The 15,246-nt window shown below is 42.9% G+C and overlaps 2 long non-coding RNA genes and 1 other non-coding gene across 3 annotated transcripts in view; 2 read left to right on the top strand and 1 right to left on the bottom strand.

Moving 5' to 3' along the window:
• Positions 1 to 4,884, bottom strand: part of LOC122709367 — a 32,561-nt gene extending 27,677 nt beyond the window's left edge. The window contains exons 1-2 of the long non-coding RNA XR_006345492.1: positions 3,566 to 4,884; positions 1,032 to 1,128 (exon numbers count right to left, since the gene is read on the bottom strand). This is a non-coding gene — a long non-coding RNA (uncharacterized LOC122709367). The remainder of the gene's footprint in view (positions 1 to 1,031; positions 1,129 to 3,565) is intronic.
• An 854-nt stretch (positions 4,885 to 5,738) lies between these two features.
• LOC122709335 lies at positions 5,739 to 8,209 on the top strand. Its single transcript, XR_006345479.1, has 2 exons — positions 5,739 to 6,107; positions 7,657 to 8,209. It is a non-coding gene; the product is annotated as an uncharacterized LOC122709335 (long non-coding RNA).
• Positions 8,210 to 14,223: 6,014 nt separating this feature from the next.
• On the top strand, positions 14,224 to 14,326 carry LOC122677618. Its single transcript, XR_006335864.1, has one exon. It is a non-coding gene; the product is annotated as a U6 spliceosomal RNA (small nuclear RNA).
• The last annotated feature ends 920 nt before the right edge of the window (positions 14,327 to 15,246 follow it).

Below are 15,246 nucleotides of genomic sequence, written 5' to 3'. Positions count from 1 at the left end.
AACCAGAGAAAGCCTGCATGCAGCAGTGAAGACCCAGCACACACACACAAAACAAAAAGAATACTAAAAAAGATATATATATATATATAAGGAATGGAGGAAAAGTAAGCGTAGATAACTTTTTGGAGGAATTTAGCTGTGAAGGGAGTGTATTAGTTTTCTAGAGCTTGCTGTAAGAGATTATGACAAACAGTGGCTTAAAAGAACAGAAACATACTCTCTCACAGTTCTAGGGGCCAGAAGTGCAAAATTAAGGAACTGGCAGAGGCCACCTCCCTGCAGAGGTTGTAGGGAAGAAGCCAGTCTGTGCCCGCAACTTCTGGGGGCTTACCCGCGCCTCACTCCAGTCTCTGCCTCTGGAGTCACATTGCCTCCTCTACTTCTGCCTGTGTTTGATCTCTTTCTGTCTCTCTCTTATAAGGACACTTGTACTGGCCTATCAGGCTCACCCAGATTATCCAGAATAAGTTCCTCCTCTGAAGATCTTTAACTTAATCACATCTTTCACCATATAAAGTAATGTACATTCTTCTGCCACATGGGTGATATTCACAAGTTCCTGGGATTAGGAAAGGAATGTATCTTTGGAGGGCCACTTTTTCGCCTAGCACAGGAAGAAAGAAAATGTGACAGTATCTAGAGAGGAATGTAGGGGCATGAAAGGTTTTGTTTTTAAGATGAGAGAAAAGATTTCATGTTTACAATAACTGGTTTGAGACATTTTGCTGTACACGGCAGTAACAGTACAATAATACAGTTGACTTGTTCATTGTGTTAGTCACTCACACACAGGTAAATTCATAAAGAAAACAGCAAGGCCATCATCAAAAAGTCTACAAAAAAAAAAGTCTACAAATAATATGTTCGAGAGGGTGTGCAGAAAAAGGAACTCTCCTATGCTGCTGGTGGGAGTATAAATTGGTACAGCCACTATAGAGGTTTCTCAGAAAACTAAAAACAGAGTTACCATAGGATTCTGTAATTCCATTCCTGGGCATCTATCTGGAGAAAACTATAAGTCAAAAAGATACCTGCAGGACTTCTCTGGTGGTCCACTGGCTAAGGCTCCATGGTCCCAATGCAGGGGGCCAGGGTTTGATCCCTGGTCAGGGAACGAGATGTGTCATGCTGTAATAAAGATGGAAGATCCCACATGACTCAATTAAGACCCAGTGCAGCCAAGTAAATAAACAAATAATTTCAAAAATATGGCATAGAGTTTACAGATCTTTTGGAGACTGGGGAAAATTATAAAGGGATGTGTATAAAACTTTTTTTAAAAGGTTTACCAACATGCTTTGTATATAATTTTATGTATTTATTTATGGCTGTGCTGGGTCTTCGTTGCTGCATGGGCTTTTCTCTAGGTGTGGTGTGCATGCTTCTCACTGTGATGGCTTCTCTTGTTGCAGGACACAGACTCTAGGATGTGCAGGCTCTAATAGATGAGGCGTGTGAGCTCAGTAATTGAGGTTCCCGGGCTCCAGAGCTCAGGCTCAATAGTTGTAACACATGGGCTTAGTTGCTCTGAGGCATGTGGGATCTTTCCGGACAGGGATTGAACCCATGTCTCCTGAATTGGCAGGTGAATTTTTTACCACTGAGCCATCAGGGAAGTCCAGAAAACTTAACAGCTAAAAAAAAAAAAAGACTATTATTTATATAAATTTGTTATGAGACTTACTTATAATGAAATTTCTACCCCTTAGAAATTGTATAGATTTTTAAAAGTATATGGAGGAGAAAGGGTGAAGTATTCCTTTCATCCTAACTATCCATGACTGCTTTTCACCACCTCTTAGGTCCCTACTGGAGAGACCAAGTCTTAATACTGATGCTTTGACACTAGGTACTTAGGGAGTCTCCTCTCTTCCCTGGGGTGACAGTAGATGCTGGATGACAAATGGAAGACATACAAGAAAGCCCCAAAGGAGACAGACACAGGGGGAAACTCCATCTGATTAGATGAATAATTAAAAGTCAAAATGGAAACAATAATAATACAAAATAATTGAGACAATTTCAAATCAAGTATGAGCAATTCAAATTTGATGTGGAGGTAAGGGGAACTCGTGGAAATAGTGATCATGGTGAAGTGATTAAAATGGTGGAATCCATCGTATCATGATTGGTCAACAGGAAAATAATAGAATTCTATATCACCAAAACTACCATTTAATAGGAAAACCTGTAATCACTTTTTAAAATCCAGATGCATATCAGAATTATACTGGAATTTTTTGAAAAATACAAATGCCCAGATGCTACTTTTTTTTTTCTTTGCTACAACTCCAGATACGTTTCTAATGAGCAGCCATGTTTACAAAGAACTGGTCTATATGAGGATCTTTTATCTAGCTTGTTTCACTTCTTCTATTTCATACTCGGTGCTCCCATTTCATTTAGTTTATGCTTTCCAATTTCTCTATCTCTTTTCTTTTTTTTTTTGATGTACTTTCTCAAGCCTTTATCAAGCATAGTAGAAAAGCTCTTGTATACAGATATATAAATAATAATATATATATTAGAAAACTTATGAATTTTTGCCTAAAAAATTTATGACACTTTGATTCCACTTGTTTGACTTAGCATAAATAGAATGCTAGATTTCTAATTAAAAAAAATACATATGTAACCAGCAACAAAGGTTTACTGTATAGCACAGGGAACTATAGTCAATATCTTGTAATAACCTATAATGGAAAATAATTTCAAAATAATATATGTGTATACATATAACGAATCACAAAAATAAAAGAATTCTATTTTTTGAAATTTAGTAATGTTTATCTTTTTGCCAGTTTTCTAAAAGTCCTATGGACATCTAATAACATATGAGATACAAAATTTTAAATTTATTTGTGTAGGATATAAGATTAATATGAATAGAAATCTATTATATTTAAATTATTAATGACATCATTCAAGATGCTCCTATTCTTATTTTTTCTGAACTTCATACTCTCAGAGAAATGTTACTAAATCTCACTATGATTATATATTTTTTCTTTTCCCTTACATTTCTTCTGATTTTTGCTTTATGTTTCTTTGTTGTTAAGTGGCTAATGGTTTATGATGTCTATCTTCTCTGTGAATTGTACCTTTTATCATTAAAAATATTTTTTGTTTCATTTAAAAATAAATAACTAAATTTAAAATAGGGGAACCCATGGGGCTTCCCTGGTTGCCCAGTGGTTAAGAATCTGCCTTCCAATGCAGGGGACGGGTGTTCAGTCCCTGGTCAGGGAACTAAGATCCCACATGCAGGGGGCAACTAAGCCCCGTGGGCCACAACGAAGAGCCCATGTACTGCAATAAAGACCCAGCACAGCCAAGAAATAAAATAAAACAGGGCTATTCTGTTATTCTGGAAGTTATTCTGGATACAATTTGCAGGCTAGAGGGAAGATCAGGGAGGCTGGGCTCGGTCCAGATACACAGGACCCAGTGAGACGCCTGTCCCACTGCATTGTAAAATCAGCTACATGGGAGAGGAGAGAAACAGGGAAGAAATAACTTTAAAGTCCAACAAACATGATTACTATTATGGGATATGGCTTCTTACTTTTTTCCGTCACTTCTTTATTTTCTCATCTCTGCTCTCGCCTTTGTCGAGCTCCTCATCCTTTAGGATCCTCTATCAGACATTGATCACTCCAGCCCACATCTCCTTCCACCACCTTCATGATCTATCCTCATCCCGCTGTCACTGTCCATTTTTCTCACTATGCATTCTCCTACGTCTCATAAACTCAATCATCTGTTAAACTAAATCTTTCTGGCCCATCCTCAATCCATTTCTCAAGCACTTCTCTACAAGCTCCTTAGTCACAGCTCTTTTCCAAGAAACCAATGTCCACTTTTCCTCTAGCTATCGACACATTAACAAATCTTCTCTTTCTTCCCAAAATGTTCCACTTCCCTCTTTATCAGACTTCTTCACTTCCTTTGGTCCTGGTGTCCACCTTCATTCCCAGTAGCTCTTCATTCCCACTCTTTCTTCTCTTAGGCTCAGATGCTTTCTCTATTTACCCCTTCTGGGTCAATAGCATTCTGCTTCACTCTAATTTCTCCTCTTTGACTTGCAAAACATCCCCTATTTGCTCCTCTTTCCTTCTTACATTCTCCATCTCCTCACTCACTTCTTCTTCTTCCTCTATAATTGCTTTCTCTTCCATAGAAACAGATTCATCACTATTATCATTCTCTTCTTCCAAGATATCCTCCTCCTCCCCCACCCCTTCCTCATTCTCTTCTTCATCATTCGCCTCTACACTTTCAAAAGGAATTTCCATCTCAGCATTGGTAATTTCTATCAATCTTTCATCCCAATCACTTCCACCACTTTCTCAATTTGCTCTTCATTTATGCTCCCCATCCTTGAACGCGCCAACTTGTCTCACTAGTCCCCAGCTTCTCCCTACTGATCGCTGCTTCTCTGTACTTGAACGCTGTTTATCTCCAGTGGATCTCAACTCCTCTCCACTAGTCCCCAGATCCCCTCCCCTGGATCCCCGCCTCTCTGCCCCGGATCCCCGCCTCTCAGCCCCGGATCCCCGCCTCCCTGCCCTGGACCCCCGCCCTCTCTCTCCTGGGTACTAGCTTCTCCTCCACTTGTTTCCCAGCTTCTCTCCCTTGGATCCCCGCCTCTCTCCCGGGATCCTCGTCTCTCTCCCCTGGATCCCCGCCTCTCTCCCCTGGATCCCCGCCTCTCTCCCCTGGATCCCCGCCTCTCTTCCCTGGACTCCAGCTTCTCTCCACTCAAATCAGTTTCTCTCCACTCGATCTCAGCTCCTCTCCACTCGATCCCAGCTTCTCTCCACTCGATCCCAGCTTCTCTCCACTCGATCCCAGCTTCTCTCCACTCGATCCCAGCTTCTCGCCACTCGATCTCAGCTTCTCTCCACTCGATCTCAGCTCCTCTCCACTCGATCTCAGCTTCTCTCCACTCGATCTCAGCTCCTCTCCACTCGATCTCAGCTTCTCTCCACTCGATCTCAGCTTCTCTCCACTGGAACTCAGTTTCTCTCCACTTGACCTCAGCTCCTCCTCATTCTGCTTTACTTCGTATCCTCTGGATCTCAAGTCCTCTCCACTGGTTTCCACGTCAGTAAACTTCAACTTCTCTTTAAACTCAGGCCCCTTCCGAGATCCCGCTGCAGTCCCTGCACTCTCAGATTCAGCCTCTACTGTGTGTCTGAATTCTTGCTTTCCCCACACCTTTGAGCTGTCTTTCCGCAAACCTGCCGAAATCTGTAATGCACTTGATACACTGCGCACTCGTTTCACATCCATCCTTTCCGGACTCCGGCCTGACTTTCCTCTTAAGACTGTCTTGTCTACATCTTCCAGTCTCCAGTTCTCAGACTCAAGCTTCGGGTCCCACGTTTTAGGTCTTTGCGTCTTTCTACCCAGGAGCTCCATTTTCCTCCCAATGACGATGAGCCCGTTCCAGGGCATCCATAACTTTTCTCGCATCGTCTGCGCCCCTCTGCTTCCCGGTTCCAGTTGCGACAGCCCGAAGGTCCTGGCCTGGCCTCGGGCGCCCTGGCAGCGGGCCTTGTCGCGCCCCCTTGCCGCTCTTTGTGGCTTACCCCGCCACTCCCTCCTGTCCCAGAGCGGATATCCAAACGGAGCCCCTTTCTCCAAAGACATTACGCATCTCCCCGGTCCCTAGTCCGCCCACCCCACCCCAGCTCCCCATTCCCCCCACTCTTCCCACCCTCCCACCCAGCCCACTGGCCCGCCGCCCCGCCCACCGCCTGGAGGGCGCGAGAGTGGACTAGTGCGCACGCGCAGACCGCGCGAGGCCGTTGGAAGGCGCGGCCCAGAGCGCCAGCGAGCGGGAGTCAACCAGCCCGGAGGTGGGGGCTGACAGGACTCGAGACCTCTGCGACTGTAGCGCAACCCCCTCCCCATCCCCCGCCTCCCGCCTCCACGCTGTGGCCAGTTCCCGGCCCTCTCAGTTCCGCGCTGCCCCTTAAAGGTGGGGCCTGGGCACAGGAGCGACAGGCGTTGCAGCCAATGGTGTCCCGCACGGTAAACCTGCTACCCAATCACGAGGCGCGGCTGCGAGGGAACGGCGTGGGAACCACGCCCGGCTCCAGGTGACTCCTTGGCAGGGACGGGAGGGCGCCTCCGTTAGCGGATAGGATCCCCACTGGGTCCGTTCCTCGGGGCGAGGTCTAGCGGACCAAGCTGCCGCAGCGCGCGGGCAGTGACCCGCTGCGGAATCCTTTAGTGCTGTAGTCGAGGAGAGTGATGGGGGAGCATCTAGAAGCTGGGAAGGACAGCAAGGTAGAGAAAGGATGCAACCCCCCTGCCATTCCTACACCTCCCTCCATAATATCCGCTGATGCCCAATCAGGGAGTGAGAGAGAGAGAGAGAGAGGGAGGGAGGGAGAGAGGGAGAGAGAGAGAGAGAGAGAGGGAGGGAGGGAGAGAGGGAGAGAGAGAGGGAGAGAGCGAGAGAGAGAGCGAGAGAGAGAGAGAGGGAGAGAGAGAGGGAGGGAGAGAGGGAGAGAGGGAGAGAGAGAGGGAGAGAGAGAGGGAGGGAGGGAGCGAGCGAGGGAGCGAGGGAGAGAGAGTCTACGCTCACGCACGAGTTAGAGAAAAGAGCGATCTGAGCAAGGGAGTGGCATCTGCTTGGGGACTGGTGAGGAGGCAGGGTTTACCTTTACTCCAACAGATGGAAACGGACCCGTCACTCTTACTCCTCCCTCCCCTCCCCAGGGCCTACTCAGGCTGGTTCATGGAAGGATGTTATGGGTTGAGAAGGGGCTGGAATACTGCTTTCCCAAGGCGGGGGGAATACTGTTCACCACTAGTGGTTTACATGTGTATCTGTGTTATATAATCAGAAGACCAGTCAGTCTTCATTCTTGACTTCATTTGACAGACAGTTTCTGAGCATCCTTGTGCTAAGGATGGTTGGGGGTGGGCATACAGAGGTGCACACTTTTAAGGGTAGGAGATACGTATGTAATGGGCTGTGACTAAAAGGCCACTTACCCTATAAGGATGGAGCAGCCATAGTCCATTTTTGAAGCCCCATCTCTCTCAAGCAGTTACCTAGAAAGGAGGCAGGGGACTTGGGGGCCTGTTGCACCAATGAACCAGACTGTCAGGGGCGGGGGGTGGGGGAGAAGGTTGGGGGTGGGCAGTGCAGGCATATGGACAGAGGAAGAGCTTGCCCTGGGGGTGTTGGAGAAGCCAACAAGTGAGGAGTGGGGTTCAAGTGGAATTTGATGAAGTGAAAGGGACTGACAGACCAAAGTATAGAAAAGAAGGCATCGTTTCAGTGTTTACCTATGTTCATATTCATAGTTAAATTCGTTTATATATATGCCTGGCATATAGGAAGGGCAAACCTAAGTGTTAGCTATTGTATTACTATTACTGTATAGTGAATGCTACGTGTTGGGAAGATGTCCTAGGCTGTCAAACTGATGGGCTTGTGGTTACAGCCCACTGGCACCTAATCTTTGTAGGTACCAGCCTCTCTGATAGTCTACTATTAGATCTTGTCCTTTAGAATAAGCATTACCTTCTTCAAAATTCTCCTATAAATATAGAAAGATGAATAATATATGAACAGATAAGTAAAAATACAATAGAGAAAATGAAATAACGTAAAATACTTGATTAATCTAACAGAATTCAAGAAAGAATAAAAGAACAAAAAACAGGAGACAAACAGCAAGATGGCAGGCTTATAGCCTGGTCTGGGAAGATCCCACATGTCGAGGAGCAGCTGAGCTCGAGTACTGCAACTACTGAAGCTTGCTCACCTAGAGTCTGTCCTTTGCAACTAGAGAAGCCACAGCAATGAAAAGCCCATGCACGGCAATGAAGAGTAGCCCCTGCTTGCCACACTAGAGAAAACTCACACATAGCAACAAAGACACAGGATAGCTGTAAATAACTTTATTTTGAAAAAGACATACTTTTAAGAACACAGAAATATTGAGAAACTAATGGAATATGTACAGTATGACCACACTAACCAAAAGAAAGCTGGTGTGGCTTTATTAATTTCAAACAAAGTAGACTGGAAGAGAAAGTATTCTAGAAAAAAAGGAGGGATATTTTATAATTATTAAAGAGTCCAAAAAAGAGCCAATTCAACAGGAAGATAAAACACTCCTCAATTTTATGTACTTCATAACATAATTTCAAATATGCAAAATAAAAAATTACAGAATTAAAAGAAGAAATCAACCCATGATTACAATTAGAGTTTTAGCACAACTGATAGCATATTAAAAAGCAGAGACACTACTTTGCTGACAAAGGTCCATCTAGTCAAAGCTATGGTTTTTCCAGTAGTCATGTGTGGATGTGAGAGTTGGACCATAAAGAAAGCTGAGCACGGAAGAATTGATGCTTTTGAACTCTGGTGCTGGAGAAGACTCTTGAGAGTCCCTTGGACAGCGAGGAGATCAAACCAGTCAGTCTTAAAGGAAATCAGTCCTGAATATTCATTGGAAGGACTGATGCTGAACCTGAAACTCCAGTACTTTGGCCACCTAATGCAAAGAGCCAACTCACTGGAAAAGACCCCAATGCTGGGAGAGACTGAAGGCAGGAGGAGAAGGGGACAACAGAGGATGAGATAGTTGGATGGCATTACCCACTCAATGGACATGAGTTTGAGCAAGCTCTGGGAGATAGTGAAGGACAGGGAAGCCTGACGTGCTGCAGTCTGTGGGGTGGCAGAGTTGGACACGACTGAGCAACTGAACAGCAGTAAGTGTCAGCAGACCAAAAAAACCCAGCATTTAGATTTAAATAGTGTGATTAATCAGCTGATTTATGTAGCACTCTATAACCTACAACTGCAGAAGACACATTCTATTCAAGTGTACATGAAGCATTTACCAAAATCCATTATGTGTTTAGCCAGAAAACAAGTATCAACAAACTTTAAAAGACTGAAATGATACAGAGTGTGATCTCTGATCTAGGAGACTCATCAAGGAATCAAAATAAAAAGATAACTACATTCCAAAGTATTTGGAAATTAAACAACATACTTCTAAATAATAAGTCAAAGAAGAAATTATAATGGAAATTAGACAATTTTTTAAGAAATTATTTTGAAAATATGACATATCAAAACGTATAAGATTGGAGAAGGAAATGGCAACCCGCTCCAGTATTCTTGCCTGGGAAATCCCATGGACAGAGGAGACTGGTGGGCTACAGTCTGTGGGGTTGCAAAAGAGTCAGACACGACTTATCGACTAAATAACAGATGGAGTCTTATGATGACTTCTGGCAGAATGATTGTCCCTAATATGTCTGTTTATGAATAATTGTGGTGAAAATGATAAGAAAAAGGAAGAAAATGTGGCAGAATTCTGTACGTTAAGATGCTTTTTAATATCCAAACTTAAAAGAGATTTCTTTTCATACAGACTTCCTGAAAATGTGATTGTGGCTCAGCTGGTAAAGAATCTGCCTGCAGTGTGGGAGACCTGGGTCCGATCCCTGGGTTGGGAACATCCCCTGGAGAAGGGAAAGGCTACCCACTCCAGTATTCTGGCGTGGAGAATTCCATGGACTGTATAGTCCATGAGGTCGCAAAGAGTCGAACACGACTGAGCGACTTTCGCATCAAGTGTGAGTACAGTTTGACAAAGAAATAAAAGTATGAGCAGATTTTTTAAAAAGTGCTGACTTATAAGCTGTAGCTAAAGCAGTGTCCAGAGAGCAATTTATACCTCCAAATGTGTATTTTAGAAAAAAAGAAAGGTTAAAAAGTCAGTGATTCTAATTTCAATATCAAGAAGCTAGAGAGGACATATCTAGTGGTCTAGTGGTTAAGAATCTGCCTGCCAATGCAGAGGACACCAGTTCGATCGCTGGCATGGGAAGATCGCACATGTCACAGGGCTATTAAGCTCTTGTGCCACAGTGTGCAAAACCTCTATGGAGAAACTATAAAACATTACTGAGAAAAATTAAAGAAGACCTGAATCACTGGAAAGATATCCGTGTTCATGGATTAGAAGGTACAGTATTGTAAAAATGTCTATCCTTCCCAAATTGACCTATAGATTCAATGTAATCTCAATCAAATCTCAGAAAGTTGGGGTAGAAATTAACAAGCTGATGCTAAAATTTATGTGGAAATGCAAAAGGACCTACGGGAGCCAAAATGATTTTGAAAAAGAACAAAGTTAATTCTACATTATTTCCATATTACCTATCAATTCTAATAATCAGGAGAGTGTGATATCAAAAATATAGATGTGTATCAGTGGAACAGAATAGGGAATACAGAACTGATGACTTTTGAAGTCAGTTGATTTTCTGCCAGGGTGTACACCAAAACAAATCACAGTGCAAATCAGTTCAGTTCAGTCGCTCAGTCGTGTCCAATTCTTTGCAACCCCATGGACTGCAGCACAACAGGCTTCCCTGTACATTACCAACTCCCAGAGCTTACTCAAACTCATGTCCATTGAGTTGGTGATGCCATCCAACCATCTCATCCTCTGTCGTCCCCTTCTCCTCCTGCCTTCAATCTTTCCCAACATCAGGGTCTTTTCAAATGAGTGAGCTCTTCGGATCAGGTGGCCAAAGTATTGGAGTTTCAGCTTCAACATCAGTTCTTCCAATGAACATTCTGGACTGATTTCCTTTAGGACAGACTGGTTGGATCTCCTTTTAGTCCAAGGGACTCTCAAGAGCCTTCTGCAACACCACAGTTCAAAAGCATCAATTTTTCAGCGCTTATCTTTCTTTATAGTCCAACTCTCACATCCATACATGACTCCTGGAAAAACCATAGCTTTGACTAGATGGACCTTTGTTGCCAAAGTAATATCTGCTTTTTAATATGCTGTCTAGGTCATAACTTTTCTTCCAAGGAACAAGCGTCTTTTAATTTCATGGCTGCAGTCACCATCTGCAGTGATTTTGAAGCCCCCCAAAACAAAGACTGTCACTGTTTCCATTGTTTCCCCACTTATTTGTCATGAAATGATGGGACAAGATACCATGATCTTAGTTTTCTGAATGTTGAAATTTAAGCCAACTCTTTCACTCTCCTCTTTCACTTTCATCAAGAGGCTCTTTAGTTCTTCTTCGCTTTCTACCATAAGTGTGGCGTCATCTGCATATCTGAGGTTATTGATATTTCTCCCTGCAGTCTTGATTTCAGCTCATGCTTCATCCAGCCCAGCGTTTCTCATGGTGTACTCTGCATATAAGTTAAATAAGCAGGGTGACAATATACAGCCTTGACATACTCCTTTCCCGATTTGGAACCAGTCTGTTGTTCCATGTCCAGTTCTAACTGTTGCTTCTTGACCTGCATACAGATTTCTCAGGAGGCAGGTCAAGTGGTCTGGTATTCCTATCACTTAAAGAATTTTCCACAGTTTGTTGTGATCCACACAGTCAAAGGCTTTGGCGTAGTCAATAAAGCAGAAATAGATGTTTTTCTGGAACTCTCTTGCTTTTTTGATGATCCAGCAGATGTTGGCAATTTGATTTCTGGTTCCTCTGGCTTTTCAAAATCTAACTTGAACATCTGGAAGTTCATGGTTCACCTGCTGTTGAAGCCTGGCTTGGAGAATTTTGAACATTACTTTGCTAGTGTGTGAGATGAGTGCAACTGTGCAATAGTTTGAGCATTCTTTGGGATTGCCTTACTTTGGGATTGGAATGAAAACTGACCTTTTCCAGTCCTGTGGCTACTGCTGAGTTTTCCAAATTTGCTGGCATATTGAGTGCAGCACTTTCACAGCATCATCTTTTAGCATTTGAAATAGCTCAACTGGAATTCCATCACGTCCACTAGCTTTGTTCATAGTGATGCTTCCCATGACCCACTTGACTTCGCATTCCAGGATGTCTGGCTCTAGATGAGTGATCACACCATCATGGTTATCTGGGTCGTGAAGATCTTTTTTGTACAGTTTTTCTGTGTATTCTTGCCACCTCTTCTTAATATCTTCTGCTTCTGTTAGGTGCATATTGTTTCTCTCCTTTATTGTGCCCATGTTTGCATTAAATGTTCCCTTGGTATCTCTAATTTTCTTGAAGAGATCTTTAGTCTTTCCCATTCTGTTGTTTTCCTCTATTTCTTTTTTTTTTTTTTTTAATTAGTTGGAGGCTAATTACTTCACAACATTTCAGTGAGTTTTATCATACATTGATATGAATCAGCCATAGATTTACATGTATTCCCCATCCCGATCCCCCCTCCCACCTCCCTCTCCACCCGATTCCTCTGGGTCTTCCCAGTGCACCAGGCCCGAGCACTTGTCTCATGCATCCCACCTGGGCTGGTGATCTGTTTCACCATAGATAGTATACATGCTGTTCTTTTCTTTTTTTTTTTGTTTTCTTTTTCAACTTGGCTTTTCTACATTCCTTTTTTTTTTTTTTTTTTTTTTGTCATACGTTTTCCTCTATTTCTTTGCATTGATCACTGAGGAAGGCTTTCTTATATCTCCTTGCTATTCTTTGGAACTCTGCATTCAAATGGGTATATCTTTCCTCTTCTCCTTTGCCTTTAGCTTCTCTTCTTTTCACAGCTATTTGTAAGGCCTCCTCAGACAACCATTTTGCCTTTTTGTATTTCTTTTTCTTGGAGATAGTCTTGATCACTGCCTCCTGTACAATGTCATGAACCTTCATCCGTAGTTCTTTAGGCACTCTGTCTACCAGATCTAATCCCTTGAATCTATTTGTCATTTCCACTGTATAGTTGTAAGGGATTTGATTTAGGTCATACCTGAATGGTCTAGTGGTTTTCCCTACTTTCTTCAATTTAAGTCTGAATTTGGCAATGAGTTCATGATCTGAGCCACAATTAGTTCCCAGTCTTGTTTTTGCTGACTGTATAGAGCTTCTCCATCTTTGGCTGCAAAGAATATAATCAATCTGATTTCGGTATTGACCATCTGGTGATGTCCATGTGTAGTCTTCTCTTGTATTGTTGGGAGAGGGTGTTTGCGATGACCAGCGCATTCTCTTGGCAAAACTCTGTTAGCCTTTGCCCTGCTTCATTCTGTACTATAAGGCCAAATTTGCCTGTTACTCCAGGTATTTCTTGACTTCCTACTTTTGCATTCCAGTCTCCTATAATGAAAAAGACATCTTTTGGGGTGTTAGTTGTAGAAGGTGTTGTAGGTCTTCATAGAACCATTCAACTTCAGCTTCTTCAGCATTATTGGTCAGGGCATAGACTTGGACTACTGTGATACTGAATAGTTTGCCTTGGAAACAGAGATCATTATGTCGTTTTTGAGATTGCATCCAAGTACTGCATTTCAGACTCTTGTTGACTGTGACGGCTACTCCATTTCTTCTAAGGGATTCTTGCCCACAGTAATAGATATAATAGTCATCTGAGTTAAATTCACCCATTCCAGTCCATTTTAGTTCACTGATTCCTAAATTTGTCGATGTTCACTCTTACCATCTCCTGTTTGATCACTTCCAATTTGCCTTGATTCGCGGACCTAATATTCCAGGTTCCTATGCAATATTGCCCTTTACAGTTTCAGACCTTGCTTCTATCACCAGTCACATCCGCAACTGGGTATTGTTTTTGCTTTGGCTTTGTCTCTTCATTCTTTCTGGAGTTATTTCTCCACTGATCTCCAGTAGCATATTGGGCACCTACCAACCTGGAGAATTCATCATTCAGTGTCCTATCTTTTTGCCTTTTCGTACTGTTTATGGGGTTCTCAAGGCAAGAATACTAAAGAGGTTTGCCATTCCCTTCTCCAGTGGACCACGTTTTGTCAGAACTCTCCACCATGACCTGTCCACCTTGGGTGGCCCTACACGGCATGGCTCATAGTTTCATTGAGTTAGACAAGGCTGGGGTCCATGTGATCAGATTGCTTAGTTTTCTGTGATTGTGGTTTTCATTTTGTCTTCCCTCTGATGGATAAGTGCAAATACAATGTTTTTAAACAAATAGTGCTAAAACCACTGGCTATTTATGTGGCAGAAATAAATCACAACCCACAGTTTACGCTATATACAAAATGAATTAAATGGATCATAGACCTACATATAAATATATGAAAATGGATCATAGACCTAAAACTGTTTCTGGAAGAAAAAAAATAGAATATCTTCATGACTTTGGGGTGGGAGTGTTTCTTTAAGAGTACAAAAACATCCTTAACCACAAAAGAAAAGATTGGTTTGTTGAGCTTGTAGAATTATAAGCCATTAAGAGAGTGAAAAGGCTCGCTTCAGCAGCAGATATACTAAAATTGGAATGATACAGAGAAGATTAGCATGGCCCCTGCGCAAGGATGACACACAAATTCGTGAAGCGTTCCATAAATTTAAAAAAGAGAAAAAAAAATAAGAGAGTGAAAACACATCCCATAGAGCTGTGGATATTGACAACACATATAACTGACAAAGGCACCTGGAACTTCCATACAGTGCTGGTGGGAGTGTAAATTAGAACAATCAGCTTGGGAAACTGTTTGGCAGTATCTATGAAAGCATTTTAAACATATGCCTACCCTCTGACCAAGCAGTTCTCATACCCAACAGAAATGAGTACTTAGGTCCCTCAAAAGATAATATGCAAGAGTGTTCATGGTAGCTTTATTTATAATAACCCCAAACTGGAAATAATCCAAATGAGCACCAACAGCAGTAGACTAGATAAACCATGATGTGGTCATAGAGTGGGACACCACACAGCAATGAAAAAGAACCACCAAGCTCAACGACATAGATGGGTATCGTTAAAGAACATGGTCACAAAAGAGTGTGTTCTGTGTAACTACATTGTTATATGAAGCTCAGGGCCAGATAAAATTAATCTATGAGTGATCCCTAACACACATGTTTAGGAGTGAGCATCCTAAACATAGGCCAAAGCCCATGAGAGGAGACAGGGAGGCCTCTGAGGGTGAGAAGTGAGCTGTGCTTGGAGCGAGAGTGACTTCTGACCTTCTCCCTAGTACCTCCTGGCCCAGTGGTATGGACAGAGCAGGTGTTCAGTAAATGCATACTGAGATAGCTCAGTGCAAGAATGAACTAGTAGCTTGGTGCCTTAGGGATCTTTTCATTTGTGGAGAGATACAAGTGCTTGACCTATAAGTCTGTGCCTCTTGACACTAAACGTAGTGAATGGAATGGTCTCAGGACCCCCTCAGAAAGGGGTGGGACCGTCTTTACACCTGGTGAGAGGTACCTGAGGTAACCAGCTGGGAAGGGCTGGGCAGGTAGCTGAGGAAGCACGTGGGATAT

Source organism: Cervus elaphus, chromosome 2, assembly GCF_910594005.1.
Source record: "Cervus elaphus chromosome 2, mCerEla1.1, whole genome shotgun sequence".
In the NCBI taxonomy this organism is placed as follows: Eukaryota; Metazoa; Chordata; class Mammalia; order Artiodactyla; family Cervidae; genus Cervus; species Cervus elaphus.
This window is presented reverse-complemented; position numbering and strand designations above follow the sequence as displayed.